Consider the following 23865-nt stretch of genomic DNA (forward strand, 5'->3'; position numbering starts at 1 on the left):
TATTTTTGGAAAGAGTAAACAAGCGATTCACATCTATCCATTTCACTACACTCCAGTATTTTATAGACCTCCATCATATCTCTTCTCCATCCTGAAGAGCCCTTGCTGCTTTAGCCTTTCCTCATAGGGAAGTCGTCCCATCCCCTTTATCATTTTTGTCACACTATATTTTTTATGAGATGCGGTGACCAGAATTGTATATAATATTCAAGGTGCGGTCGCACCCTGGCGTGATACAAAGGCATTATAACATTCTTATCTTTGCTTTCCATTCCTTTCCTAATAATTCTTATCATTTTATTTGTTTTTTTCTGCCACTACACACTGAGCAGAGGGTTTCAATGTATTATCAACGATGACACCTAGATCCTTTTCCTGGGCAGTGACTCCCAGTGTTGAACCTTGCATCATGTAGCTATAATTTGGGTTCCTCTTCACTTTGCACTTGCTCACATTAAACGTCATCTGCCATTTGAATGCCCAGTCTCATAAGGTTCTCTTGCAATTTTTCACAATCCTCTTGCTGAATTCTCCAAGCCATTGTGCAAAATTCTGCAAACTGATCAGAGAAGAAAAGTGCAGAAACAATGTGGAAAGACCAAAATATGTGCTATTGTCATATTAAGGCCATCCTATATAGTGCTATTGTGAGTCCAATAGTTGTTCAAAGTGGTAAATTTCATAATAGTTTCAACCGTATAAACTAAAAAATCACAAGGGTCTAATTTCTGAAATCTTTGGGTTGAAGTCGTTCATTGCATGAGCTTCTTTAACAACTGCCCACAATTATATGGTACAAGACATACCTACTGGCTTTTCCCCAAAACATTCTGCAACACTGATAGAGCGCGCTGCCTGAAATAACCTTGGGCCTGCAGATAGTCCCAGCCCAGCTGGCTCCAACCACTGCAGTTTTTACGTAAAGTTGTGTGTCCCTCTGATGCCAGTCTCTCAGTGAGTTTTTGCCAAACTTCCTCCCTCCTCAGACTGATCCTGCACACTGTCCCTCCCTCTGCAGTTTTTGGTTTTTTTTTGCTGTGGGCCTGAATATTGCCTCTACACTTCTGGATTGTTCTCTTGCTCTTGGGCTTATGGGAGTTGTAGTTCCTAGTGACTAGTCTCCTTTCTCTTGATTCAGTTCTCTAGCTGCCTTTTTCTGCAGCACCCTTTTCTTGCAGTGATGGGTAATACACCCCATCACAGATAGAAAAGCAAAACAAAATGCTTCAGAATAATTTTGTCTGGTCAAACACCATCACAAAGAAGATTTAGAGCTCTATTTACTAAGCCGCGTTGTAGGCATGCTAGCATTTTTAACGCGCGTGCTAAAAATTAGCACACGCTAATGATAGAAACACTCATACATTCCTATGGGTGTCTCTAGCATTAGTGCACGCTCTAAAAATGCTAGCACACCTTAGTAAACAGGGCCCTTAAACTCATGATTGTTAAATATTTTATCTGCTCAGATATATGGGGCACTTGTACAAAGCAGCAGTAGGGCTACCGTATGACAAAACAGGGCTACCGCCGGGCATGCCCAGGCGCCCTGCGGTAGTTCTATGTTTGCCATGTGCCATTTCCTGTGCTAGAAAATAATGTAGTGCGGGGGCAGGGAGTAGGCGTTCCCAGTAGTAATCGGGCAGTGTGGGCACCTTCCTGCACGCTGCCCAGTTACCGCATGAGTAGTGCATTAGCCCTTACTGCCTACTAAATAGGAGGCAGTAAGGGCTCAAGTGATGATGACTGTACGCTAATTTGGAAATTAACACATGGCATTAATGGCAGAAATAAAAATTCTGCTATTGTAGAGCTGTGATTAAAAATAAATGGGCAGAGCCCACGCGCTAAACCAGCCGCCGACCACTTTTTAGCATGGCTTAGTAAAAGGACCCTTATGCCTTTACCGCCACCTTTTTCTTTTCTATTTTGGAAAATAATTCTTTGACATTTTTCAGAAACGTTTTCCAGTAAGACGCCAACTTTGAACCTATAGTCATTCCTCCACATATTGGTTTAAGTTCAACATTTTCTTCAAGTTTGCTAAGAACTACTTGATTTCAGGAACTGCAGTAAATTATTGGACTATGTCATATGCAGACGGCAATGAATTGCAAAACATAAATCCATCTGGGACTGTGCGTATTATAAACCAAGAGAATGATGCTTAACTAATTTGTGAAATGTCACAGAACCACAAGCTGGAATTTTCTTGAAAATCACTGACTTGTATGTATTGGCTTGTAAAGTACATCATGTAAAAATATGGTTTTCTTACGTCCATCTGGTACAAATATTCCATTTCCTACCAACAGACAATTTCCCTTAATAGATTACCTCAGTCTATAATCTAGCTTCTTGTTTCCTTCTTCAACATGTCCTTTTACTCATAGCATTTAGCAATGACAAATTATTTCTTTAATGTTCTTACGTTTGGGTAAAAATGTCAGAGTTCTTTTCATGGCCTTCCTTTTTTCCAATGCCTTTTAATTTGACAGTTGAGACCTCTTTCAAGCAAGGCTGGCATTGAGGAGGAGGTTCAACTGGGGCAATTGCCCTGGAAGCATAGCCTGCAGGTAAGCTTTGACCTTAGAGGAAAGCAGTGAAAGGGGGAAAATGTAGACAATCAGGCTTATTTTCAAAAGAGAAGGGCGCCCATCTTCCCACACAAATCGGGAGATGGGCGCCCTTCTCTCAGGGTTGCCCAAATCGGCATAATCGAAAGCCGATTTTGGGCGTCCTCAACTGCTTCCCATCGCGGGGACGACCAAAGTTCCCCGGGGCATGTCAGCATCATAGCAAAAGGCGGGACTGGGGCGTGATTAAGAGATGGGCGTCCTCGGCCAACAATGGAAAAAAAGAAGGACGTCCCTGAGGAGCACTTGGCCGACTTTACTTGGTCCATTTTTTCTTGTGACCAAGCATTAAAAAGGTGCCCAAACTGACCAGATGACCTCCCCTTACTCCCCCAGTGGTCACCAACCCCCTCCCTAAATAAAACTTAAATAAATTTTTTTCCAGCCTCAAATGTCATACCCAGCTCCATGACAGCAGTATGCAGGTCCCTGGAGCAGTTTTAGTGGGTGCAGTGCACTTCAGACAGGCGGACCCAGGCCCATCCCCCACCTACCTGTTACACTTGTGGTGGTAAATGTGAGCCCTCCAAAACCCACCCGAAACCCACTGCACCCACATGTAGGTGCCCCCCTTCACCCTTTAGGGCTATGGTAATGGTGTACAGTTGTGGGGAGTGGGTTTTGGGGGGCTCAGCACTCAAGGTAAGGGAGCTATGCATCTGGGAGCAATTTGTGAAGTCCACTATAGTGTCCCCTAGGGTGCCCGGTTGGTGTCCTGGCTTGTCAGGGGGACCAGTGCACTACGAATTCTGGCTCCTCCCACAACCAAAAGGGCTTGGATTTGGTCGTTTTTGAGATGGGCGTCCTCTGTTTCCATTATCGCTGAAAACTGGGGACGACCATCTCAACATTTAGGTCGACCGTCTCTAAGGTCAACCTAAATGTTGAGATTTGGGCGTCCCCGACCGTATTATCAAAACGAAAGATGGACGCCCATCTTGTTTCGATAATATGGGTTTCCCCGCCCCTTCGTGGGGCCGTCCTGCGAGGACGCCCTCATGAAAACTTGGGTGCCCCGTTCGATTATGCCCCTCAATGTCTCCATAGCAGGGAAATTCAGAATTGCTATTGCAGTGTGTCACGTTTGGTAAGAAGCGGTGGTCTAGGAGTTACAACGTTAGGAAACTCCTGCAGTGTGTTCAAGTCTGTACTGTGTCCTGGGTAAGTAATTTTATCTCACCATGTCTAGTTTCACCCAAATGTTTGTAATGATTATGCTCCTTACTGCCTTTTGCAAGCTTTATTGCACTCCTGCATTCAAAAACTTAGCTGTAGGTCATCAACGCTGATGAAACATTAAACTAAAAGCTTATTGGGAGAACTTTAGAGGATTTGGGTACATCTGAAGAGGAAGAAGAACAGGCTAAGGAGATGGGAGGGAAGAGACAGCAGGGATAAAAGCAGTTAGCTTAGCAAGGTTTAAAAAAGGTTTAGACAATATCCTACAAGAAAAGTCCATAAGCCGTTATTAAGACAGACTTGGGAAATCTACTGCTTATTTCAAGGATAAGCAGCATAAAATCTGTTTCTCTTTTGGGATCTTGCCAGGTTGGGTGGCGGTAAGTGCCCCTTCTGAAATGGCTGCATGGCAAGCGCAAACTTACTGCATGGCCATTTCATTTTTTTCCAATTTTCACCCACTGTGGTAAAAGGGGCTCTGGTGCGTGGCAGAAATGGTCATTACCGTTAGGGAAGTTTCCCTTTTTAGCAACTTAGTAAAAGGGCCTCTTAATTCTTTACCTAATTGAGAGCACCACCCATGCTCCTCCCATGTATGTGCCCCCCCCTTGCAGCTACGGCTTTAGTAGTTATATGCACCCACATAGAATAGTGCTTATGGCGCTTAAATGTGTACGTGCTAACTGATTGTGCATATAGACGTACAAAGGGCACATAACTGCAGGCTCCTAATTATTGAATTGCATGCGGAGCCATTTCAGGGGGGAGCACTTACCGCCACTCATTGAGGTGGCGGTAAGGGCTCCTGAGCTAACCCAGCAGTAACTGGTCAGTGTGCGGCACTGTCTGATTACCGCCAGCTAAACACCGGTGCTACAAAAATAGAAAATATTTTTTGTAGCGCCAGAAATGGGAACTACTGCAGGGCTGCTGCAGTAGCCTGGCGGTAGTTCCTGTTGGTGCGCAGTAAGCCTGCAGTGGGCTTACCGCCACTTAGTAAAAGGGCCCCTTAACTCTCCATTATCTCAGGCACAAAGCTAGATTATAAGCCATCCAGGGACAGGAAAATACCTATTGCACCAGTGGCTTAGCCAAGCAGCCAATTATGGGTGGGCCTGAGTTCACAGAGAGTGGGGAAAACTTTTCTCTCAGCCGCCACCCTCCCCCCCCCCCCCCCCTTCCCCAGCACCTCCCAACTCAAAATATAAATACTTCAGCTTAAGAGGATCACCAAGGTCTGTCAGTTTAAGACTTCTTCTGGTGGCGGCCAGAACTCCTTTTTACCAAGTTTGGCAGACAGCAGAAACATCCGTGAGCCACTGATGCCAGCACCCGCTAAAAGGATGCTGCCACCGACTACAGAGGAGAGGAGAGTTCTGACCACCTTTGAAGGAGGTTCTCAGTTGGCAATGCTTGGGGATTCCCACCAGCTATAGCAAGGGTCAGGGCCGGTGTTAGACATGCTAGGGCCTAGGTCAGAAAATAAAGGAGAGGGCCCCCTGGATCCTCTCTCCTCCCTGCCTCCTGTCTGATCTTCCCATGTGCCAGTACTATCCCACTGACATAGCCTTTCCAAATACAGAACAAGGGGGTCACAAATTAAAAATAAAAAGACAAAAATTGAACTGGAAACCCCCAAGAAGTTAAACAGCATGTACTTCAACACTAGAGAAATAAAAAGGAAAATGCATTTCCTTCTTTTTAGTGAACTCAGTACAAAGACATCTGCTATGTATATTTCTCAAAGCTAACATATTTCAGTTAATAAATTAAAAGTAAAATGCATTTCCTTTTTTAGTGAACACAATACAAAAGCATCTGCTATGTATATTTCTCAAAGCTAACATATTTCTGTTTAAAAAATTAAAAATAAAATGCTTTTTTTCTTTCTTGTTAGGACACTTTATTTTTCTATCATGTTGGTTCCAGTTGCTATTTTCTGCTTTTCTGTCAGTCCTCTGCTAATTCTCCTTCAAGCGGCTGCGGTCCATTTATCTCTTGTCCACTCTCCTGTCTTGTTCCATTCCCTTACTACACCTGCCTTTGATGTATTGGTATTTCCTTTTTTTTTCCTTTACTGCCTTTGTTCAATCAAATTTCACCCTCTTTTTCACCCTTCTCCTTTATACTTTTCAGTTACATATCAAATTCTATCTCCTACTCTGATTAGCGCTCCCATTCCCCATTTTACTCCTTTTTCATCTTTAATCTACCCTCTATTAACATATTTCTTCCCCTGTAATTATTATTACTCTCTTTCATTCCCAACCCCAACCACGGCCTCTCCCACATGGTTCCACCATTCCCAGCATCTTCAGCACCTGCTCCTTCTTTCTCCGCTCCCCATCCTCGTAGCCTGATATCTCCCTTTCTCGTCCCTTCTGCCCCCTTTCCCCATGGTCTAGCATTTCTCCCTCTCTCTTCCCTCCGTCCTAATGTCCAGCATCTCTCCTTCAATCCCTTCTGCCCCTGGATCAAACATTTCCCTCTTTCTTCCCTCCCCCTCCTGTGCATCTCTCCCATTGTCCACCATCTCATACTCTGTCTCTCCCTCACCCTGGGTCCAGCATCTCATCCTCACCCTGGGTCCAGCATCTCTCCCTGTTTTGCGCCTCTACACCTCTGTGTAGCATCTCTCCCTCTTTTTGTCCAGCCTTTCCCTAGCATCTCCGATCTAGATCTCCCTCCCCCCCATCTACCTACCAAATGAGCTTCTCCCTTCAAAGGAGCCCCACAGCTCCAGGGGGCTCTGCAGTCCAGGCATCTCTTTCCTTTCTCCCAACCGCAGGCCGTCTCCTCCTCCCTTCCCGTTCCTGTTTCGGGACAACCAGAGGCAGCTTGTGAGGATGTCTGCCATGTTGGGGGCCCCTCTGAGAAGGGAAATAAAAATTTTAAAGAAGACCGCAAGGTGAGGGGAAGGAAGGGAGACGGACTGTGGTGGGGAGAAGGGTTACAGATGCCCGGACCTCGTAGTAGCAATACAGGTGGGGAGATTGGGAAAGAGGGATCAGGGACACCTCCCTTAATTTCTGCCCTGGGCCCCACAATGTCTGAAACTGACCCCTGGCTGGCCCTGAAGCCTCTACCACATTCTGCCCAGGTGGAAATAGGAAGTTGCATCAGAGGTGGGTGGGTCACAGCAGAGAAGGCTTCCGGGTCAGCCACAGGCAGCAGGTAGGAATTGCTGCTGCTGGTGACCCTTTGAAGAGAGAAGCTTGTTAAGGAAGGGATAGGGGGAGAGATGGGACCACGGGATCCCAGCTTGCTTCCCCCATATCGGTTGTCAGGTGTGCCCAGGCCCGCCCATGGCTGTGCTCCTGTATTGCACCTTGAGCTCCACCTGTAAAGGGTGTGAATTAAATCTAAAATCCCTTCCTTTCACCTGTTCAGATATGATTAAATGCACACAAAGCAAAAGATGAAACGGCTCATACTGTTTTGCTATGGGAGTCTTAAACTGTTTCCTGTAAATTGTTGTTGAAAGCTTTTCTGCCGTGCTTAGAGAAAAAGCCCTAAATATGCCATATCAGGAATATAGTGGCGAATTGCCCAGCACCCTCCAGCTCCAGTAATCACCGGTGGAACAAATGGTTTCAGGCAGTGATAAACCATTGGGATGAGTCTTCTCATTCTCTTAAGAAGGAATACAGAAAAAGCAGACCAGAATTCCTAAAATTGTCAGTGTGGACAAACATCTTTGCTTACTGGAGGAATGTGCTCCTGCTTTCAGCAAACCCAGCCAGAAATGTAAGGCTCTTGTATTTTGTCAGCAGTCCTGAGCGTTGACCTATGAAATATGAGCTGCTGAGCGAAGACTGCGCAAACCTCCAAACTAGAATGTACTGATTTAGCCCAGTGTTCTTTGTCAAATATAGAACAGAGAACTTTGAACTTGTTTGCTAATTAAAGATGTGAATATTTGTCCTGTTGGTATATACATAGTACATAGGCATCTGAGAGCAAATTTGGCAGCTGTGCAGTGTTTTGAAGCACAGATTGATTTATAAAATTATCCTAATTTTTGTGGGGAAAATACTGATGTAAATGTGTAAAGGTTGTTATAAAATATCTGCTAGGATAAAAGTACATGTTGTGATATAATAGTGTGTACTGTGCCGGTATGTGTGTATTGGACCAGAGTGTGGTCACAAGTGTGCGCATAGATTAAGATATTTTATAATTTACACATGGACTTGCACGATCCTGGTGCAGATGTTTACACCTGCTCAAGAGTAGGTTTAAGGGTCTGTAAGTGCAAAATGGACTGGTTTAGTAGGACTCAAGGAAAGGACATTAACAGGTAAGAAGAAATTTCACCATGTTCCTTAATCCCATATAGTTGTTTTCCTCCTTGGATTGAAACCATGCTGAAACTATGGCCTCACTACTTAAGCAGTGGCACTTACATGTATAGGTTTTGGGGCAGCTGTACATGGAAGTGTTGGCTGTTGCTGAAGTTGCAAAACTACTATTTCTACCTGTAAGTAATGTTACCTCTACGAGTGGAGGGGTGGCCTAGTGGTTAAGGTGGTGGACTTTGGTTCTGGGGAACTGAGGAACTGAGTTCAATTCCCGGCCCAGGCAGCTCCTTGTGACTTTGGGCAAGTCACTTAACCCTCCGTTGCCTGCCGCATTGAGCCTGCCATGAATGGGAAAAAGTGTGGGGTACAAATTTAAAAAAAAAAATGCTGGGTCCATGTCATTCATTTTTTTTCAGTGTGTTTAATCATGACTAGAAGGATTTCAGAGCCAAATGCTTTCTTGCAGGGATCTTTATTTGCCCTCTTTTGCTGCAGTTTTGCTGTGTACTGTTCTTGTCCTCCCTGTTGGTTTCTCCTTTTCAGTTGAACCATTTGGTTTCTTTACCTGCCTTTTGGAGGTCTTTGGTGTTGGGATCATCTTCAAATCCTTGCTCAAAGCCCATCTCTTCAATGTTGCTTTCAGCACCTAACCTTTATACCTTTCAGGAAATCTAGACTGCCCTAATTTGACTGCCCCTACTTGACTGACTGTACATTTGTCCTTTAGATTGTAAGCTCTTTGAGCAGGGACTGTCCTTCTGTGTTAAATTGTACAGCGCTGTGTAACCCTAGTAGCGCTTTAGAAATGTTAAATAGTAGTAGTAGTAGTAGATTTGTTGGACTGGATGCTGTAATGCAGCCATGGCCTAAGCTTTAGCCCATGTGCATCTTTCCCCCATGGTCATTCTGATTGTACCAGATTGGCTGCTTACCTTTGGTATGCAAACACGATTTGGCTCCTTGACGGTTCTCTACTTTCCTTGTCAAGAAGACTCTAGCTTCTTTTCCAAGGGCCATTTCTCATGGAAGATCTGGTTCCCTTCTGACTTGGCCTTTGAAAGCTGGTGCCTGTGAAAGAGGGGGTTTTCTGTCTTAGTCATTGCCATGCTGCTGAAGGCACAGAAATCCTCCATGACTCTAGCCTTCATCAGGGTCTGGAAGGTATTTGAGGCTTAGTGTTCTGGCTGGTGGATGTCCCCCTAGACAATAGACATTCTACTCATCTTATCATTCTTACAAACAGGGTTGTCTGGATCAAGGCCTGGTGCTTATCTAGACAGCAGTGCTTTCTTACTTCAGAGACAGAGTTGATGGGACCTCTATTGTGGCCCAGCTCAATTTAGTGCATTTTTTGTGAACAGTTATATGTTAATTCAACCCCCTCCCCCGCTTTGGGTACAGGTGCCTCAATGTTATCTCTGTATGGTTTTGTCAGTTCTTAACGGGTCCTTCTTTGAGCGTTTTTGGCAGGCCTCTGTGAAAGATCTCATCTTAAAGCAGTTTTCCTTGTGGTTGTCTGTTTGACTAGAAGGATTTCAGAGCCACATGCTTTCTTGCAGGGATCTTTATTTGCCCTCTTTTGATGCAGTTTTGCTGTGTACTGTTCTTGTCCTCCCTGTTGGTTTCTCCTTTTCAATTGAACCATTTGGTTTCTTTACCTGCCTTTTGGAAGTCTTTGATGTTGGGACCATCATAGAAAGAGGGAAAAGGAATAGGATTTAATATGCCGTCTTCTGTGGTTACAATCAAAGCAGTTTATGTGTTATATTTACCTGGTCAGTGGAAGGTTAAATTACAAGGAGCTGCAATGGGAATTGAACGCAGTTCCCCTGGTTCTCAGGCCATTGCACTAACCATTAAGTTACTCCTCCACTCAGCTGGACAATTGGAGAGTATTTCTTGGGTATTTGGAGGTCACATCCTTTTCAGATACAGATTTTCATTTTGTCCTCTTTTATGGTCCTTGCAAGGGACATGCAGCCTCAAAATCATTGCTTGCTGGAGTAGGTCAACTATGGAGTCCGCCTACACTCTTAGGACAAAAGAAGCTCCTTGGGGCCTTAAGGCTCACTTTTTTTTAAAAATTGAAAATTCAACTTTAATATATAGACATGCATAGCAAGAAGAGGACAGAAAACAAAAGCACTAGTATATCATACAAGACCATGAGATCAAAAAGAAATTACACAGTCCAAAGGTCCATGTCAAGGAGAAAAGCAAACACCATTATATCACATAATAAATATAAAGGAAAATAAAGCAATAATACTAACCATTGAGCCAAAAAAACAAGCCAAAACCAGTATCATCCCTAAATGATCTATTTCTTCTCACAATCCAAAACAAGTTTTTCCAGATGAGCAGGATCATAGAAAAAAAGGCTCACTTTACCATGTCATAGTCTGGGTCCTGGGTTGAACCAGGGGCCTTTGCAATGGAAGACATTTACAGGGCTGAAGCATGGACCTCCATTCTTTTTCAAAACATTACAAGCTTGATGTTTGGACTAGGCAGAACAGTATCTTTGGTAGGGCAGTCCTGGAGGGTGTTATCATCCTCCTGCCTTGTAGAATAAAAGCTCTAGTACATTCCTTAGGGTTGGGCTGGTTACCTGTCAATTTCCTTTCCTTGAATCATGCTAGACCAGTACAGGAGCCTTCCGAGAATACTGAGGGATTCAGTAAACTTGTGGGTTCCAAGTGTGCCACCTGTCTGTATATAGTCAGTTTTGCAAAGGTAGCCGTAAGGGGCCTCCTGTTCTGGGTTCTGTTTGGCTCTCATTTTTTTTCTTAATTGTTTTGGTCTGCATGGCTTTGGCATTAGCATACTGGAATATTCCTGGCTATCCACCTGTTATCCTGATGATATCATCAGAATCTTCAAGTTTCTGCTCCATCTGCTGTAAGGGGATATAATTCGTCGGTCTGGACTGGTTTAGTAGGACTCAAGGAAAGGAAATTAACAATAAAATGGGCTTTTTGGCGATGAAGGTTCTGCTCAAACTCTACCCCTGTACATATCGACCAGCAATGTGCACACAATTATGTCATGGTATGTTGACCAAAATGTCTTCTAAAAGTGTCAGAAGATTCCTGATGAATGAGATAAATGTGAAGCAGAGTTAATGCATTAAGCTGTAGTATTTGTATTGTATGAGTCAAAACAAGGCTCTTTTTGGGAAGCCCAGTACCTTTTCTGTTGCTTAACCAAGAAGGGATCCTTTGTGGCAGAAAAGAGCACCTAACAAACATGAAGACGAGTTGTAATGGATAGTCTAAACCAAAATCCCAATGTGGATGGAGTTTGGATGAGTAAACTGTACCAGGAAAGCTGAAAGCTGATTGCTACTTTAAAATTATATGAAGAAAAGCTACTAGTAAATGCTGGGGCTGGAGGGAAGCATTACCATAATAAGCTTAAATGTGTGCTTTATGTCTGTTTTGATCTCTTCAAACACTGCAATACTAGGGACTTGTGTGAAATTAATGTTCTATACTACAGCCAATCAGACTGTTTGTAAAGTAATTTAACATTCTGCTTAGCTTAATTAAAAATTATGTTGGAGCGTCAGTTTAGTGCTAAAGAAAGAAGGCTGTCATTTCGTGGGATAGTGCCATGCAATTATTTTTTTTAATTCAAAATATTTTCTTTAGTCATGAGTTTAGTATAAAATGACAATTTTGGATTTCTTCAAAGATGTTTGGCTCTTACAGTGGAGGGCCTAGAAAAACAAATATAAGACATGATGACTATCTTGGAACAGTCTTGATTTTTTTTTGTCTCATACCTGTGTTTTGATTATAGTTCAATAGGTTAAAAGACTTGATGTACCACCTTTCTTAAAATCAAGTCAGACTGGTTTATAGTAGAAAATAATAAAATGTCAGAAAAGAATATACCACAATCCAAATCACACAAGGAATATTTAAAAAGTATTCTATCATTATTTCTCTTTATCTCTGCAGGTTCCCTCTGCTGCCCCCCCCCCCCCCCCCCCCACTACCATCAGTCTAATAGTCCAAAAGCATGCTGGAAAAAATAAGTTTTCAATTTCTTCTTAAATTGTTGTAAAGATTCTTCTTTTCAGAATTCCAGTGGTAATTGGTTCTACAATACTAATAGAGTATTAGTTGCCATATCTCTGTTTATATCTGGCACATAACTGAAAAGAGATTCTAGTGAAACAGTCTCAATGATAAAACAAACAGATGTGTAACCATTCCATTGTGCCTTGTTTCCATTCTTTGGCACAGTAGTTTGGATGGGATTACTAACCAATGGCAGGGTGAACGCCTATTGACATCACAATGCCCTCTGCTCTCCGTGATATTCAAGCTTGAGAAGAGATTCGAGGGTTACAGTGTAGGCATCAAAGAGGAACTGTGGAAGAAATGTGAATGATATCGAAAGGTTCCTGAATTATTGGGGGGAGGGGAAGGGAGGAGAATTGAATAGGTATGACAGACATAATCTTATGTCTTGTTTCTCTGCAAGAAGAAAACTGCAAATCTCGTAAGTTTTACAGAATTCCCCAGATTCTATATAGAGTTTTGTGCAAATCTGGATGTTTACTGATTTGCGTGCGCAACTCAATTGGTTAACAAGCCAATCAGCTCTGATAATTGGATGTTAACAAGCAATTATCAGAACTCATTGGCACTAATTGGGATTTAAGCGCATAGCTCATTAAGCGTATTCTATAAGGCAATATGTGCAAATTGTACCGCGCTGATCTCAAAAGGGGTGTGGCCATGGGAGGAGCATGGATGGGTTGCGGGCGTTCCTAAAATTTATGTGCAGTGTTATAGAATAACCGTTTCTGTGCCTAAAGTTAGACGTGGGCATTTACACCAGGTTTTCATTGGTATAATTTGTTGCGCCTGAATTTTAGTCATGTGGATGGCATTATGCGTATTCTGTAAACCATGCCTAACTTTAGGCGTGGCTTAAAGAATGTGCCTAAGTGTGTTTTCAATCTGTGTAGATTTTTTTAGGCGCCATAAATAGAATTAGGTCCAATATGTATAACTGAGACTTCAGATTTACTGTAAGGGATATTCGCATTAGGTTTCCAGAAAGGAAGTAGACCTGACGTGGAATTAGAATCACAAGGACTTGCATTGTTTTGTGAAACAATTCTTAAATAATAATGACTATCCAGAATTGATTTATCTGTTTTGTTGCAAACACATAATAAAATCATACAGACCTTCTGTCTTTCTAGATTAGGAATAGCCTAACTAGAACTGAATAAAACTAAAAGTCAGTCATTTAATGTGCTGTTGACATCTGGATCCCAGGTGTCTTCTGAAACCTTTATTTCATGGGGAGGTGCCGATGGCATAATGACAGTCTGCTGAACATTTGGCACACAGTAAATAAAGTGCACAGAATGAGCATCATAAATACTGCAGAGCAGGTTTACTTTCACTTTTATCTTTGGTGATAATGGGAGTGCTTGCATGTGTGTATGCATGTGCAGATCAGGTTGATGTCAGAGAAGCAGGAAGCTAAATAGCTGACCGCATCCCACTTGCTGGTGCTGTATGCCAATTATAGCCTTTATTTTATGTTCAGGATATTATTTATACCCCACATTATCCCATACTGGCTCGGGTTCAATGTGGCTTACAAGCAATAAACAGCATTGACTAACAATAAAAAGTTAATCTGAAAACCAGCATTTAGACATCCATATTACATGGACGTCCAAATCCTGATTTTATATGCCAGGATATGGATGTCTAAAATGCATACTGCTTATTGCAGAGGGGTGTGGGTTCTATTGATGGGGAAGACCAGGGAGAGTCCAAAATACGAACATCCAACTCCAGCTTCAGGAGAGGAAAAGATATCTGTGTCCAAAAAGACTGGTAGTTGGCACATCCAAGTAATAGAAAGTTTCTCTGATTGAGCAGTTGTCCACTGGAGGGTTAAGGCAAGTCACCTCCTCAATCCCCCAGTGGTTGCTGACTCCTTCCTCCCCTGAATGTGAACTAGCAAGGAATACCATAGGAGCTATGGACGTTCATGGTACTAAAATCTGTTTAAAATGCACTACTTACTAGACCTCCTTGCAAAGCTGAGGAGTAACCTAATGGTTAGTGCAACAGGCTGAAAACCAAGGGACCCAGGTTTAAATCCCACTTCAACTCTTTATGTTGTTGTTGTTTTTTAATTATGAGACCTCCACAAACAGGAAAAGACCTATTGTACTTGAATGTATAAGAAACCTGCAAGCCTAAAGGCTATAGAAGTACTGTAAAATTCAGGTACAGTAGGTCATGGAGGGTAAACAATTAAAAAAAAATCACAAACAGCTGAAGTGGGATTTGAACCTGCATCCCCTAGTTCTTAACACACTGCGCTAACCATTAGGCTTACCCCTCTGTTCCACATGGATATTCCTCTGCTACCACAAAGACGAGACATCCAGGTTCCTTGTTTTGTCCCGTTCCTGATTTGGACATTTCAGTTTTTTTAAATGGATGTTCACGCTGGTGTCCATTTCTCATGTAGTTTAGAACAGGCTGGATGATGGCAGATCCTATTCTGAAATACTGTACATGAGAAATGGGCATTCATATGTGATATACCAGGTTGGATGTCCTTTATATTTCCTAATATTTTCTCCAGGGGTGATTTTGCAGGTGCATACTTCGTTCAGGAATACGTGAGTAGTTTTGTGTGTGATGTGACATGTGCCTCATTTCTGCTTTTTTTTGTTTTGTTTTTTTTAGACACTGTGATGCAGTAGCATTAGTTATCTTTTGTTTTATGTCAGCCATGTTGCATTAGTTTTCAAACTTTTCCCTTTTAAAGATGTGTTTTCCTATCCTTTGCCTTTTATAATTATTTCCCCTCCTGTCCTGATTTCCTTGTTATAATGTCTTGCATTTTGCTGATGTGACATTGCCAACTTTTTCATAAAGCTTTCTCCAGCCCATTATCTCTGGCCCTTTCAACTTTTCATCCATTACTTTTAACGCTTTGTCTGCTGTTTTCATTTTAGGCCCATGCTGCCCTGATGCTTTGTCCTAGTGACTCATGTTTATGAGCAGCATGAATTATGTCTTGCAGTGGAGTTTAATCTTTGCACATATGTGAGCACATAGCTTAAAGGAAGCACAGCCATATATCAACTTGTTTAAAATTTCATTTGTTGCTCATGTTTCCAAGGACAACAACTGCATTCAGGGGCTGTAGTCCAAGCTGGTTTTCAATGTTTCCTAATGAATATGTATGAAATATATACTCTTTTTAAGTAGTATGCAAATATATCACATGAATAGTCATTGGAGGTATCCTGAAAACCAGATTGGTTTGTGGCCCTCTGGGACTGGAATTGAATACCCTTAGCTATTGATGGACATCACCTTAATACATAGTAAGTTAGAAAGTATATTCAAACCACTATATTTGTCAAAGATCACTTTTGTTGTGAAATTTCTAGGTGCAGTAGCTCTGAATGAATACAATAGGCATGAAAATTTATTGTAACTACACATAAAGCATTCTATAATACCCCCATCCTTTTAAATGTATTTGGATTTTGGTTTTTGCTTACCTTTTTCAGTAGTAGATCAAGGTGAGTTACATTCAGGTACACTGGGGATTTCCCTGTCCCTGGAGGGGCTCACAGTCTAAAGTTTGTACCTGAGGCAATGGAGGGTTAAGTGACTGGCCTAAGATCACAAGGAGCAGCAGTGGGATTTGAACCAGGCACCTCTGAATGTCAAGACTGGTAGGCTACTCCTCCACTCCTAACCACTAGGCCAGTGGTTCCCAAACCTGGTCCCGGTGGCACCTCAGCCAGTCAGGTTTTAAGGATACCCACAATTAATATTCATGAGAGAGATTTGCATGCACTGCCTCCATTGCATGCAGATCTATCTCATGAATATTTATTGTGGATATGCTGAAAACCTGACTGGCTGGGGTGCCTCCAGGACCAGGTTTGGGGACCAGTTGTCAGGGCTCTCACCCAGTCTCTGAAATTGTGAGCCCTTGGGCCACTGCCAAGGAGTGGCAGTGGCAGGCAAATCACCCAAGCAGAAAGCAGTGCTGAACACAACAGGCAGGAACCACAGAATATAACTAGAAGAGGCTTTAATAGAGACAGTAACAATATCCAGTAGCGCAGCAAACACGGGTAATCCATAAACTAACCAGAGTCTTTTAGGCAGGCAGAAAGCAAAATCAAAGTCCAGGTCTAGGCAAAGGGTCAAACACACAGGAAACTTACAGAGCAGGAACTCCAACAAACCAACAGGAACTCAGGATGACCTTTGATACCAAGGCAAGCAAGGCTCACAGAAGCTAATAAGCCCCTCAGCAGCTGACCCACAGCTGCAGTAAATCACCAGCCAAGTAAGGTTACTGTTCCAGGACAAACCAGCAGAGCAAGTCTGGCAACCTGGAAAATCCGGACCGGACTCACTGAAGTCTGGAACATGGAAGACAGCAGAAAACAGTCCATAGCAGCCACCAGAGGGCAAGGAGAGCACCCACATGGAAAACAGTCACAAACATGACACCAGTGCACTAGGCTGATAGAGAAGAAAGAAACCAGGCACCTATAGATAGATAGGAACCAGGAACCTGTAAATGTCAAGACTGGTGCTCTAACCACTAGGCTACTCTTTTCAAGTCATGTTTTGCATCTGTTTCTACACAGGTGCAAAATAGATGGGTATAAGCATATCTGTGCTGTATGTGCTAGTTGTATTTTCATTGAGAAGTTCTGCAAAGAGTTTCCTTTGGAACTGAACTTTGACCTGTGGGATTGCAAGATCCTTGGCAGGGCTGGAGTTGAACATGCTGGGCCCAGGGCAGAAATTTTGGAAGGGGCTTCAAAGCCCACCAGCAGGCTGCATCTCCTGCAGCTTTAGGCAGGATTGAGGTCCCATGTAGTATGGGAGGTCCAGGGTAGTTGCATCATTTGTACCCTTTAAAACCTTTAGGAATGTGCATTTATTTGAAATTACACTAGAAATGTCAACAAAATGACATGGGAAGTGTTGTTTTGTGTTGGTTTTAGTGCATTCTCTTTCTGAAGAGTGGTCGTAATTTTCATATTGCCCCCAAAGCAAAAAAGTAATGACAAAGGAAACTAAACAAAACAAACAAAGATTTGGATTGCAACCCCCTATTGTCAGCACTAATCTTTGAGGACACTCAAAATTGTTCTCCCCATCTGTGCACTTGTTTCCTTTATGGTCAGTCTTTGGAAACACAGTGAACGTTGACTGCATGAGTGTTTTATTTTCATTTTTTTTTTCTTCATAATTTGGAGCTACAAAATTGATATATTTTGGATAGACAACTCTCAGGGTCCTGTTTACAAAGGCGTGCTAGCGTTTTTAGTGCGCGCTAACCGTGTAGATGCCCATAATATTCCTATGGGTGTCTACACGGTTAGCGTGTGCTAATTTTTAGCGCACGCTAAAAGCACTTGCACGCCTGCGCGCCTTTGTAAATAGGGCCAAATATGTCTGTCCAAAATGTTGCCAATTTATAAAAAGGAATGGCAAGGAATGTTCCAGGTTAGGGCCAAAATTTATTCATACAGTGGTACATGATCCTGCATATATTTATGCAGCAGACTTGTCTTTCAATATTGACCCCCCCCCCCTTTATTTTTAGTCATTTTTAAAATGCTTCTGAAGAACTGTGTCCCTCCCAGTAAAATAAATTTAAGCAACTAGCAGACAGCAATATTTATTCCATGTTTTATTTGGTGTGGTTACAGGATGCCTATGCCTCTGTGCTAATGACAATAACTCATATATTTAGCAGAATTGAGGCGTGGGTAACTGCTGTCCAGATTTGAAGCTATACACCGCATCATTACGAGTCCATTAGCCCCATTTCATTCAAGCTCATTTGGTCCCAGGTTTATAAGCTGAAGCTCCACAGCTCCTTAGCGCCTTTTGCCATTGTCCTGCCTATTTCTCTGAATTTGTTCGTCACCTGACACGGTCAAGGATGCTGTTTTCATTTGTCAAGATAGATCTGACATGTGTTTCTTCAGTACATTTTATGCCGCTGCAGTATATTTGAACGGTTTTATTATACCATTTTATGGCCCATGCTGCTAAAAGAACATTAGAGGCATTTCCACTTTATTAGATCAGGTTTCTGACTTTTATAATTCATGCTGTTTCTTTTTTAGTGTGCAGCCTTTCACAATAGGAGCAGCAGACTGTTGCGGTATTTGTGCTTGAAAAGGGTCCCACTGTATTCTGTTCTAGTTTCTGGGCTTTGAATATAAATCTTTGTCATACTTGCAGGTTGCATTCAATTGGAAATGGAATAGTGTGGCGACCGTATTAGTCTGCTTGAATGCACAGAGATAAAGCCCAAGAAATAAGTTATAGGTGATACATCTGCATTACATTGATTTATAACTAGTTTTCATGAGCTGGGTTCTTATTTTTCAGGTCTGTGCAGGAACAGCCGAAATCGGTTTCTGAGGGCTCTTTTACTAAGGTGTGCTGTTTTTTTTTTTTTTAGCTCGTGCTAATGCTGAGACGCCCATAGGAATATAATGGGTGTCTCAGCGTTTAGCGCGCCTTAATAAAAGACCCCCTAAGTTAGTTCGATAAAAGCTGTCACCTGTAGCTTGTTTGACTCTTATACATAACTGGAAATGGGGAATTCATTCTGGAGGATTGTAGTGCTGTTTTGGTCCTTTTATTTTTTCTCTGACCATCAATTTTTTCCTGCACTTAGTAACTCACTTAGAACCAGGTCTGGTGTCTGGGGCCACGAGTCTTCATCCACAGTTCTGAGTTTTCTTCTCTGCATGACCAGTGGTGTTCCTTGGTTGGCTGCCACCCCGGTTCAGATCGCTGCTGTGCACCCCCCCTTCAAGTGCATCATCTCCCCACCCCACCCCAGCGCATCACCTCCAACCCCCCCCCCCCCCCTTGGTGCATTGCTCTTACCTCCTGGGGGTGCTGGGAGCAGCCCGCATGGCTGTCGGCTAGCTCCGACGGGTCCCTGCCCCGGAACAGGAAGTAACATCAGAGGGAGCGGGAAACTGGCAGAACCAGCCAACAGCCGCACAGCTGCTCCCTGCAACCCCACTGAAGCGTGCACCCACGGCAGACCGTCCCCCCCATCCCGCCCTTGGTACGCCACTGTGCGTGACACACCTAAGTAGTAATTCTGTAAAAGGCCCTGAGATTCAGGTGGCAAATATGCGGTTCCGTACTAGTATTCTAATCATGTATGTGCATATGTGAATGTGTGATTGACAATAATCTGGCTATGCGATAGTCTGTAAGTACGTGCCAGTTGTTGATGGGTGTGTACTTTGCAAGTGGGAGTTCATATGGGTGGGACACACACACACACCTGTAAATTATAGGATACTGTTATGTTTGTGCGTATTTTCCCACTCTAGACTTGCGCATTTACACTAACTCTATATTTATTTATTTGCTGCATTTGTATCCCACATTTTCCCACCTATTTGCAGGCTCAATGTGGCTTACATTATATAGCAATGGCATCACCATTAACAGAGTAAGAGGTTCAGCATATTGTTACAATTAATGTACAAGAATAACAGGTAGGTAGGGTAAATAAAATGATAATACATAACATACAAGTGAGAGTAGGAAAAAGTGTAATGTTCAATAATGATAATATGATAAAATAATCAAATCAGAAGGGATCAATATTGGTTGGTTCTGGTATAGATTAGGAAACAAGTCATTAAGGAGGATTCTTTTTGTAGGTCTCTTTGGTGTAAGTGCTCATGTGTAAAGACATATGTGCGTATCTGACTTGTTATGCTACTATACCATAAGGGAAAATAGACGCCTACTTTTCTTAATAGACTAGGCTCCACATAGGTATGTTCTTAGTGCCTAAAAATAGGTGAATAACCTTCCTAGTCTGGTTATTGCAACAACATCCCTGACCATGCAGCAGGTTTTGCAGTCTTGGGCCCTTAAGGGGGAGATTATTTATTTATTGCATTTGTATCCCACATTTTCCATATGTGGCACCTAAAAAATTGACGCTGAAATAAGTGCCAACTAAGTGTATTCTATAATTGGCACCTAGATTTAGGCGCCAGTTATAGAATACGCTTAGTTGATATTTCAGCGCCTAAATCTATGCACATCCATTTACACCAATGAAAATGTGATGTAAATCCAGGCACGTAGATTTAGGCACACTGGGCCATACTCTATAAGTAGGTGTGTAAATTTCAGAACGCCAACAAATGCCCATTTCCCCGCCCATAACCTTGCCCCTTTTTGCCTGCACGTGTTAGAAGTTTGACGCACATCGTTACAGAATACACTTAGTGAGTAGTGCACCTAAATTCTAATCAGTGCCAATTAGTGCTCATTATTGCTTGTTAAGTGCTGTTATCAGTGCTTATTAAGCCAAATGAATTGCATGGATCTCTAGGCACGTTATATAGAATTCAGGGGTAAAGGTGTCACCATTTAGCAGTGACTGACTTCCTTCCCTCCCTGGGGGGCTGTGAACACTACTTCTGCATTATTCCAGCCAACCTGTGAGCATAGGACCCAACTTGGGAATCAATATTCTCACGAGCCATTGGGTTGACTTGTAGTAATTTTAATTATTAACATTGTGAATATATTATCCCTAGACAGGTTTAAGAAAGGATTCTTTCCATAACTGGCAGAATTCATGCTATTTTGAAAACCCTTTTATTACATTCTCGAACCTTTTTGTATCATTGTTTCCATCTGTCGATCTGTCTGGTGGCAAAATAACACTCTGAAAATTTAACAGAATGAGATGAAACTTAGCACAAGGGGGAATATAGTAAAAAGATACAAGTTTGAAGATGGGCCAGATCAGCTTGGCAGCTCCAAAGAAAGAAGCCCCCCCCCCCCCCCAAAAAAAAAAAAGAAAAGACACACGTACGTGAGGCATATTTTCAAAGCACTTAGCCTTCCAAAGTTCCATAGATTTCTATGGAACTTTGGAAGGCTAAGTGCTTTGAAAATATGCCTCAGTGCATTTCTGTGAGAGGAGTTGTTCTGTAGCATTGATGAAACTTGGCATGTGCCCAAGGGATGACTGCTTATGGAGGATCCAGATCACTTTTGGCTATAACCTGGCCTTTGAGAAGCAGAGCCTGAAGCTTTGTGCACCTGTCTTCAAAGGTCCACCAGATGCAATTTCCATGGCATGCAGATCAGCCCTCAACCCTGACCTTTTTGCAGTGTGGTGTTGAGCAGGGCCTAACCCTTAATTCCTTAAAAACTCAAGTAATGGCTCTCTTGTTTGAGATGTAGGATTGATTGCTGGTTGCACAGCCAGATGTGGGTCATGTTTTGTAAGTAGTAAAGAAGTAAATATGGCCCCTGCTGTGATGGGTCCTAGTCCCTTGATAGCTCAGTTTCCTCCTGTGGTAAGTTTCTAAGCTGCCCTTTGAGCCTTTGAAGCATACCTCTCTCAAGGATTATTGTTGAAGATAGTCTTTTTAGCAGCCATCTGTTCAAATAGGAGGGTATCCAGATTGGCAGCCTTTTATTGTAGGAATCCTTGTCTTTCCTTGTTGGTTGAATTTTGTTTCTTTCAAGATGGTGTTTTCTTTCTTTTTCTTTTTTCTTTGAAGGTGTTGTACCCCTTTCATCTAAATTGAGTGGTCTCGCTAATGACATTCGCTAATGAGAGCTTGGGTTCTGCCTGAACCATTCATAACTTGGATGGTCATAGAGCCCTCTCACAGTGTTTAGAAGTCACAAATTCCTTTCATAAGTCAGATACTGACTTTTTGTATTTCATGGGCTGTGGAAAGGGGACGTGGCCTCAAAGTCTTTGATTGCCTGCTGGATCAAAGAAGTGATAGGAGCAGCTTACCTGATAAATCAGAAGGAAGCCCTGGCCGGATTGAGAGCTTACTTGACTACAGCCCAGGCAAATTCCTGGATTGAATCCTGAGCGGTCAGCCTAGAGGGTGTTTGCAGAGTGACAACTTGGTCCTCGCTACATTCTTTTGTGAAACATTTCAAGATTGATGGACCGGCCAGAGGAGATATTGTCTTTGTCAAAGCCATGCTGATCTTTCTTCTGCTTGATCAGATAAAGCTTTGATACATCTCATCAGTCTGAACTGGTCTAGCAGCATAAGGATAATGAAATTTACCACTACCTGATAATTTCCTTTCCATGTTTCCTGCTAGTACAGTCCAGGATCCACCCTGGAAGACAGAGTTCTGGTAGTCCTTAGGTTTGGCCTGCTCTTTCCTTTTCATTTTACTTAGTTTTCTTTAATGTTCTGGGGTCTGCAGAGGGTTCCCTGGTTGATAATGGGTTCCACATGTGTATAGGTTCATTTGCTTAGCTTTGGCATTAGTATACTTTAATGTTCCTGGCTGTACCACCTGTTAATACTGATGATGTTGTCAGAATCTAAGTCTTTGCCTCCATTTGCAGATGGTGGGAAATAACATGTTAATATGGACTGGTCTAGCAGGACTCAAGGAAAGGAAATTACTAAGTAAGGGTAAATTTCACTGTAGCCTAGATTTATGGGGGAATTCATAGATGTTGGGAATAAGCTTGTCCCAAAGTCAAGATGCAAAGATAAAGAAAGCACAACACTAAGAAGAAGCCTGACTAACGTAGAACATAGAGATCATTGAAAGGTCAGATTAGCCAGAATTACATTTCCTGTTGCCTGTTTCAGAAGATCTTACTGTGTATATCATGCAACTGATATGACTTTTAGGGGGTAATTTTATAAAGTTATTTGAGGGCTATGGAGTCGGTACACCAAACCTTTGACTCCGACTCCTCTAGTTTTCTATTGTCAAGCTGTGACTCCAACTTCAGCTCCCACTCTTTCTCCTACTAATATTAGGCTTTAATTTTTTTGTTCTGGATCTAAAGTTCTGGTAGATATCGAAGTATAATATGATAAATTTACCATGTATTACAATGTAAGTTTTTTATTTGAAGCTGGAGATGGTACATTTTTACTAACTCCAACTCCACCCAAATTGCTTCCTGACTCTGATTCCACAGCCCTGGTTATTTTTATGCATATATGGCCACATGAATGTGTAAATGGTCTCTTTTAAAATAACTGACTGGTGTAAATATATGCACTGTGATATGATGGAATGTACTTTGCTGGTAGGCATGTAGGGGATAAAGTTTGGATGGTACTCACAAGTACATTTGTAGATTAGATTATAAATATACTAATTTACATGCATACATTGCCTGTTTGAGAGCAGGTGTCACTCGTGCAAGGTAGGTACAATTTCTGATGCTTATTCTTTTATGTTAGAAAGACACACGGAGGGGCATAATCGAACGGCGCTGGCCAAATAGATGGCCGGCCATCTTCGGGGCCAGCTCCGCAAGGGGGCGGAGCCAACCATATTTTTGAAATATGGTTGGGGCCAGCTAAATCGATCGCTGGGGTTAGAGGAGATGGCCGGCTTCGTTTTTCAGCCATAATGGAAATCGGACCTGGCCATCTCAAACCCGGCGAAATGCAAGGCATTTGGTCATGGGAGAAGCCAGCATTTGTAGTGCACTGGCCCCCCTCACATGCCAGGACACCAACCGGGCACCCTAGGGGGCACTTCTAGAAGTTAAAAATAAAAATAGCTCCCAGGTGCATAGCTCCCTTACCTTGGGTACTGAGCCCCCAAATCCCCCCCCCCAAACCCCACAACTCTACACCATTACCATAGCCCTAAGGGGTGAAGGGGGGCACCTACATGTGGGTACAG

General features: G+C 42.6%; 1 protein-coding gene and 1 long non-coding RNA gene across 2 annotated transcripts in view; both read left to right on the plus strand.

Moving 5' to 3' along the window:
- Positions 1-23865, plus strand: part of HS6ST2 (heparan sulfate 6-O-sulfotransferase 2) — a 510145-nt gene that overhangs the window by 121623 nt on the left and 364657 nt on the right. The gene's annotated exons all lie outside the window — the stretch shown is intronic.
- On the plus strand, positions 10793-23107 carry LOC115474507. Its single transcript, XR_003942866.1, has 3 exons — positions 10793-10804; positions 14014-14016; positions 23030-23107. It is a non-coding gene; the product is annotated as an uncharacterized LOC115474507 (long non-coding RNA).

The sequence above is a fragment of the Microcaecilia unicolor genome, chromosome 7 (assembly GCF_901765095.1).
Source record: "Microcaecilia unicolor chromosome 7, aMicUni1.1, whole genome shotgun sequence".
Lineage (NCBI taxonomy): Eukaryota > Metazoa > Chordata > Amphibia > Gymnophiona > Siphonopidae > Microcaecilia > Microcaecilia unicolor.